The sequence below is a fragment of the Lathyrus oleraceus genome, chromosome 4 (genome assembly GCF_024323335.1).
Source record: "Lathyrus oleraceus cultivar Zhongwan6 chromosome 4, CAAS_Psat_ZW6_1.0, whole genome shotgun sequence".
NCBI classification, from domain to species: domain Eukaryota; kingdom Viridiplantae; phylum Streptophyta; class Magnoliopsida; order Fabales; family Fabaceae; genus Lathyrus; species Lathyrus oleraceus.
Window position 1 is genome coordinate 19121150 of NC_066582.1, and position 8147 is coordinate 19129296.

The 8147-nt window shown below is 39.0% G+C and overlaps 1 pseudogene; it reads right to left on the reverse strand.

The window, feature by feature from the left end:
- Positions 1-1943: 1943 nt before the first annotated feature.
- Positions 1944-2043, reverse strand: LOC127077154 (uncharacterized; annotated as a pseudogene).
- Between the last annotated feature and the right edge of the window lie 6104 nt (positions 2044-8147).

The window sequence follows — 8147 nt, forward strand, 5'->3', positions numbered from 1 at the left end:
ACACACAGTTTTTGCACGCTCAGTTTTGCGGAAGCTCTGCCAAATTTATTTTTTTACGCCTTTGCCTATTTTTCTTCCTTTCCAGCATCGTTCACTTTATTTATTTTATTTTGCAAGCTTTATTTTCTTTTTCCCTTGCAATTTATTTTCCCCCGTTCTTAGCTTTTAGATATTTTTCGCGTAGTAGTTTCTACACCGGAAACTACTGTGCAACTTTATACCGGATTTAACCTTACGTTATATTCGAGTTTTTTTATTTCCTTGATTTAATTTACTGTTTAATTGAAGAATCGAAGAACAAATCCTACCGGCTTGTGGAGGAGTGTTCAAAGACCATTGTATTACGCATTCAGGTTCTTTAATAGTTATTTAATTTTAATGTTTTATTCTACTGTTTATTTACATTGCCTGCCTGAAATGAGTCTGTGTATGCATGATAATAATTATTATTTAGTTAGCATGTCTGGCTAATTTGCCTAGGTATCGGTATGTAAAGTAAGCAGAATAAGGGGTCAAGACTAAGTCGGTCTATTCAAACTTAAAATCAGAATCAATCTTTTTATGGTCTTAACTTACAGGTTTAATAACAAGATTTTTTACAAAAGTAAAAGGCATAAAGAAGTTGAAACCAACAGAGCGAGAGTTTGAGGTTTTAACTGGACAGTGTAGGTTAGTCATTAAGTCTATCTCAGGGCGAGAGCAAGTTTTAGAATTAATTAAATTCTGACTTTTTTCCAAAAAGTATTTTTTAAAGATCGAATGTGAGGACGAGAGTTAAGCATTTGGATTTAATTGTATAACCTAAGTCAACAGAGCGAGAGTTTGAGATAAGGGTGTTTAAAACGGTCAGTATTTTCTTAAAAAGAGTTTCTGCAACTTTATTGTTTTCAAAATATGATTTTTGACTTAATTATAAGTGACAGCTACATTAATATAAGATCATGGTTTCTTCAACAGAGCGAGAGTTTGAGATAAAACCTTTAACCAATAAAGTTAATCGAAACGATTTATTTTAAAACCGAGAGACCGACAAGGAATTGATTCCCTAGTTTTGACGAACTACATACCGATATCCGTTTTATTAATATTTAATCTAGATCTTAGTTTAGCTCTTAGCTCCTTTCCCCAAACAATCAAACATTTTCACCTTAGATTTACGTAGTAACCTTAGATAACGGTACATCGATTCATAAGTCCCTGTGGGATCGATATCTTTAAAACTACGCGATAGAACTGTGCACTTGCAGTTTGTATCCCATTCTCGACTCACACAGTCGAGCGATCAAGTTTTGGCGCCGTTGCCGGGGACTTTTATTCAATCGATATCGTAACTCTTCCGTTACGCTGTAGAGACTAAGGTTTCTTTTTCCTTCTATTCTTTCTTTCGTTGATTTGTATGCCACGCACTCGCTCTCAAGGCGAACCGCTCTATTTACGAATCAACGATATCGAACTATATCTCCGAGTCTTACGACGAATTCGGGAATATCGTGCTGAGAACAATCTCCCTCCTATAAACCTTCCTGATATCAAAAACATTTTTCCTTCTTTAACCGAGATGGCAGAACCAGCTCGTGCTCTTAGAGATTACGCCGCTCCATCGCAAGATGAACCGCATTCAAGTATTGCTCCGCCCGCAATCGAAGCAAACAACTTTGAACTTAAACCTTCACTGTTGCAGGCTGTGCAACAGAACCAATTCTCTGGAAATCTTACCGAAGATCCAAACCTTCATTTATCCGTATTTGTTCAATATGCTGATACTGTTAAAGCTAATGGTGTCACTTCAGAGGCAATTCGACTTCGTCTTTTTCCTTTCTCATTAAGAGATAGCGCTAGAAGATGGCTTCAATCTCTTCCTTCCAACTCAGTCACCACCTGGAACGAGTTGAAGAAAGTTTTTCTTGCCCGATATTTTCCGCCAAGCAAAACAGCTATGTTAAGAGCCCAGATAAACGGATTTAAACAGAAAGACAACGAGTCTCTTTTCGAAGCATGGGAAAGATACAAAGACATGATGAGACTTTGCCCACACCATGGTTTGGAAGACTGGTTAGTAATTCACACATTTTATAATGGTCTCTTATACAATACAAGGTTAACAATAGACGCCGCTGCAGGTGGTGCACTAATGAACAAACCTTATGCTGATGCTTACCAGCTTATCGAGAGCATGGCCCAAAACCACTATCAGTGGGGAACCGAACGAACAACAGTGGAAAAACCTCAACCGAAAACTGGCATGTACGAGATAAGTAACCTTGATCACGTCAATGCAAAAGTGGATGCTTTGGTCCAGAAGATTGAAAGCTTAAACGTATCACCACCGACCGCCGTGGTTGCTATAACTCAGAATTGCGAGGTCTGTGGAATCCAAGGCCACACTCCTGCGGAATGTCAACTCTTGACTGGAATCCAAACAGAGCAAGTAAACTATGCTCAAGGAAGCCCCTATTCGAATACCTATAACCCAAATTGGAAGAACCATCCAAACTTCTCATATAAGAGTAATAATGCTTTATACGCACCTGGACAGTCTCCGAATCAAACCCCATCTATACCTCCGGGATATCAGAAACCAAATCCTAACAATAATACCCCTAGAAAATCCAACTTGGAAATCATGATGGAAAACTTTATAGCTTCCCAACAACAAACCAATAAAGATTTCTTAAACCAGAACATACACACTGGCGAACAACTTAAACAACTAGCAAGCAAAGTAGATGCCTTGGCTACCCATAACAAAATGTTAGAAACACAAATATCTCAAGTAGCTCAACAACAAGCACCTACTGCTGCACCAACTGGTACATTCCCTGGACAGCCCCAACCTAATCCGAGAAGCCAAGCTCATGCAATTATATTAAGAAGTGGAACGGAAGTGGAAGGACCGTCTGATCCAAGGATAGAAAACCAAAACCCTAAGAAATCTACTGAGGAAAGTGAACCTAAGGAAAAGGAAGAGAGTAATAAGGATACCCTAGAAAAGAAGGAACCTTATGTACCTCCACCACCTTACAAACCACCTATACCTTACCCTCAAAGGCTTGTTAAAACCAAAGATGTAAGTCAATTTAGAAAATTTGTTGATCTCCTTAAACAATTAAACGTTACAATTCCATTTACCGAAGCTATTACGCAGATGCCCTCATATGCTAAATTCTTAAAAGAAATTCTTTCTAATAAAAGGAAACTTGAGGATAGTGAAACCGTTACACTCCCTGCCGAATGTAGCGCTATAATCCAAAACATGCCTCCTAAACTCAAGGATCCAGGTAGCTTCTCTATACCCTGTCACATAGGAAAATTTGTCATCGACAAAGCCTTATGCGATTTAGGAGCCGGAATTAGCGTTATGCCTCTATCCATATGTAAGAGACTGGAAATGGGAGAATTAAGACCGACCAAGATGTCTGTACAACTAGCGGATCGTTCCATCAAATATCCTGTAGGAATCCTTGAAAACGTTCCCGTACGCATAGGTCAGTTTTACATTCCCACTGACTTCACAATTATGGACATTAGAGAAGATGATACTACACCTATTATACTAGGAAGACCATTCTTAGCAACTGCCGGTGCAATCATAGACGTAAAACGAGGAAGACTCACCTTCGAAGTAGGTGAAGAGAAAATTGAATTCATTCTTTCCCAATTCTTGAAAGCACCTGCAATAGAAGATACATGTTACTTCATGGATATCATCGATGAATGCATAAAAGAAGCAGAGTCAGGAGAAGACAAATCATCAGACTATCTTTTAGAAGACAAATCTAAACAATGCTTAGCAATAACACCAGATCCTACGCAGTGTCTTAACAAACCAACCCCTGATTTGAAAACACTTCCCAAAAATCTGAGATATGAATTCCTAGACTTAGAACTTGAACGACCTGTGATAGTTAATGCAGATCTAGGAAGACTCGAAACAGAAAAACTCCTACATATCTTAAGAAAATATCCAACCGCACTAGGATACCACATAACCGATCTTAAAGGAATAAGCCCTTCTATTTGTATGCATCGCATCATGTTAGAAGAAGACGGTAAAACCTCTAGGGAACACCAGAGAAGACTAAATCCGATCCTAAGTGAGGTAGTAAAGAAAGAAATAACCAAGTTATTAGAAGCAGGTATTATATATCCTATATCTGATAGCAAATGGGTCAGTCCTGTACACGTTGTACCAAAGAAAGGAGGCATAACCGTTATTGAAAACGAAAAAGGAGAAACTATAACTAAACGAATCGAATCGGGATGGAGAATGTGCATTGACTATAGGAAACTAAACAAAGCAACCCGAAAAGATCATTTCCCTTTACCATTCATTGACCAAATGTTAGAACGATTAGCTAAACATTCGCATTTCTGTTATTTAGACGGTTATTCAGGCTTCTTTCAAATACCAATTCACCCTGATGACCAAGAAAAGACAACATTCACATGCCCTTTTGGTACCTTCGCGTATAGACGAATGCCGTTTGGTCTGTGTAATGCCCCTGCAACTTTTCAAAGATGCATGATGGCAATTTTCGCCGACTTTCTCGAAAACATCATGGAAGTATTCATGGATGACTTTTCTGTATACGGACAAAGTTTCGAAGAATGCCTTGAAAACCTGGAAAGAGTTCTTGAACGATGTGTAAAAGTAAACTTAGTACTTAATTGGGAAAAGTGCCACTTTATGGTACAAGAAGGAATTGTTTTAGGACACATCATCTCGAACAGAGGAATTGAAGTAGACAAAGCCAAAATAGAGGTAATCGAAAATCTTCAACCCCCAAGAACCGTGAGAGAAGTACGAAGCTTTTTAGGACACGCCGGTTTCTACCGACGATTCATCAAAGACTTCTCTAAGATAACTAAACCCTTAACTGGACTATTAATGAAAGATGCTGAATTCATATTCGACGATAACTGTTTAAAAGCATTTCAAACTCTTAAACAAGCATTGATCTCCGCACCCATTATGCAGACACCAGACTGGAATGAACCATTCGAAATAATGTGCGATGCCAGTGATTATGCTGTAGGTGCTGTTTTAGGACAAAGAAAGGATAAAAAGCTCCATGTTATATATTACGCTAGCAGAACCCTGGATGAAGCACAGATGAATTATGCCACAACCGAGAAAGAACTCCTAGCAGTAGTATTTGCGCTAGATAAATTTCGTTCTTACTTGGTAGGAGCCAAAATAATAGTTTACACCGATCACGCTGCTATCAGGTACCTTCTAACAAAAAAGGATGCTAAACCTAGACTCCTAAGATGGATCTTGTTACTACAAGAATTCGACTTAGAAATCAAGGACAAGAAAGGAACTGAGAACGTAGTAGCAGACCACCTCTCTAGACTTGAGAACCTTGAACCAGAAAGAACATCCATTAATGATGATTTCTCGTATGACAAACTCATAGCTACTTTGGAAGAGAGCAACTCCGACATGCAAGTAGAAACCACCTTAGCTATATCTGTCATACCATGGTACGCTGATCTAGTCAATTATTTAGCTGCCGGAATAGTTCCACCTACTTTATCTTACCAGCAGAAGAAAAGATTCTTCCACGACATAAAACACTATTACTGGGATGATCCCTTACTTTTCAAAAGAGGTCCCGATGGTATTTTCCGTCGATGTGTACCCGAAGAAGAGGTAGAAAATATAATCCAACACTGTCACTCCGCGCCTTATGGTGGACACACAAGTACATCCAAGACCTGCTCTAAAATCCTACAAGCTGGCTTTTATTGGCCAACTATATGGAAGGACGTACATGCGGCTATTAAGGAGTGTGACAGATGTCAACGCACGGGAAACATATCTAGACGTGACGCGATGCCACAAAATGGTATTTTGGAAGTAGAGATTTTTGACGTGTGGGGAATAGACTTCATGGGACCATTTCCATCCTCTTTCGGTAACAAGTACATACTCGTGGCGGTCGACTACGTATCAAAATGGATCGAAGCTATAGCTTCTCCAACTAATGACACCCGAGTAGTAACTAGACTCTTTAAAAATATAATATTTCCGAGATTTGGCATCCCAAGGATAGTAGTCAGTGATGGTGGATCGCACTTTATATCCAAGGTACTCGAAAAACTACTACTTAAATATGGAGTGAGACATAGGATAGCAACACCTTACCACCCTCAAACCAGTGGACAAGTGGAAGTATCTAACAGAGAAATCAAGCAAATACTAGAAAAAACGGTCGCCACTTCAAGGAAAGATTGGTCATTGAAATTACCAGAAGCTTTATGGGCATACCGAACTGCTTATAAAACTCCCATAGGGACGACCCCATTTAAGCTCATTTATGGAAAATCCTGTCACCTCCCGGTAGAATTAGAACATAAAGCCTATTGGGCTATTAGAAATTTAAATTTGAATTATAAAGCCGCCGGTGAAAAGAGAATCCTTGACATAAACGAATTAGAGGAACTCAGAAGAGACGCCTATGAAAATGCCAAAATCTATAAAGAAAGAACAAAACAATGGCATGATAAGCGTATATCAAGGAAAACCTTCAAGCAAGGCGACGCAGTACTCTTATTTAACTCCAGACTAAAATTATTCCCGGGAAAACTACGATCCAGATGGTCAGGACCTTTCCATATCACTAAAATCTTTCCCAGTGGAGCGGTAGAAATTAAAGGACAATCTACAGAATCGTTCACCGTAAACGGGCAACGTCTGAAACACTATCACTATGCGGAAACCAACGAGGATTCGCAAATTCTACACTTAGACGAAACGCCCCCAGGACTCGTAGACAATATTTAACAGTTTCTTTGTCGAGCTTGCGACATTTAAACAAAGCGCTTAGTGGGAGACAACCCACAAATTAATCTGTTATTTTATTATTCTATTATTATTATCATTTCTCTATTTCTCTCTTAATTATTCTTTTAATTTCTATTTAGTATTCATTATTGATTTATTCAAAAAAAAAAAAATATATATATATATATATCTATATATAATAATAATAATTCTTTTCTTCTTTCGGCATTTGGCCAAATCCTGACTTAAACTCATGTTTTCTTTTCTCTAGTTAACACTAACCAGATGGGACATTTTGACCGTATGGGTATCAAGTTCAGAGGAATGGCTCAGAAACGAAGGTTTGAAGAACTAGCCACTAGAGAAATGCTACCTAGTTTATATGCTGATGATTGGGCTATGACTGCCCTTGGACTGAGACAGAGTGTCCTGTTTTTGCTGAATCAGATAGGATGGGAGACCTCCCCTATCCTGAGACCTTTCACCACCTACCGGAGACTCACATTAGAATTCCTTAGTTCATTAATCTATCTACCTAGCCATGGAAAAGGAATTACCAGAGGCTTTATCCAGTTCAGAATGTTCAATATGGAATACCAATTTAATATTAGAGACTTCACCAACCTTTTGGGTTTTCCTACCTCCTTTGATACATTCACTATAAGCCAGGATGAACTTTTTGAGTATAGAGAGCTGGAACACTTTTGGGGTAAGCTGACTGGAAATGATGAGCCCGAAGAACATGAGTTTCTCTCTGGAAACATACATAACCCGGCTTTTCGCTATTTCCATAAGATCCTGACCCACACTTTATTTGGGAAGAAGCCAAATAGTACTTCAGTTTCACGTGATGAACTCTTCATCATATTTTGTGCTTCCCAGAACCGTCCAGTAAACGGTGCTACTTTTATGTTAGCTAATTTGGACCACCTTATCCAGGATGAGAGAGCACCCATTAGAATAGGCGGCCTGATAACTATGATAGGTAATGCTATTGGATTACGTCAGCCTATGCTTGACCTGAACCCTTTTTGTGGCATTACCACTATGAGTATACCTTTCCTCTTCAACACTATGTTTATAGCAAACCTAGGGTATGATGAGTTCGAGCTTGTTATTGATAACCAGGTTCTCTGCCTATTCACCCTGCCCGATCCTAGGACTAGTGTTCATAACCAAAAGAACTGGCTCTATAACCTGAATGAAACCCCAACTCCTGCTGGATCCACTGAATCCATCCAGGATTATGAGATTTGTGATGACTACGAGCATTATGTTGACCATATCTCTCTTGCTGAATCTGACCCTCAGACTCCATCCGGCTACCATGATATTGATCCTCCTCCTCAGCCTGTCC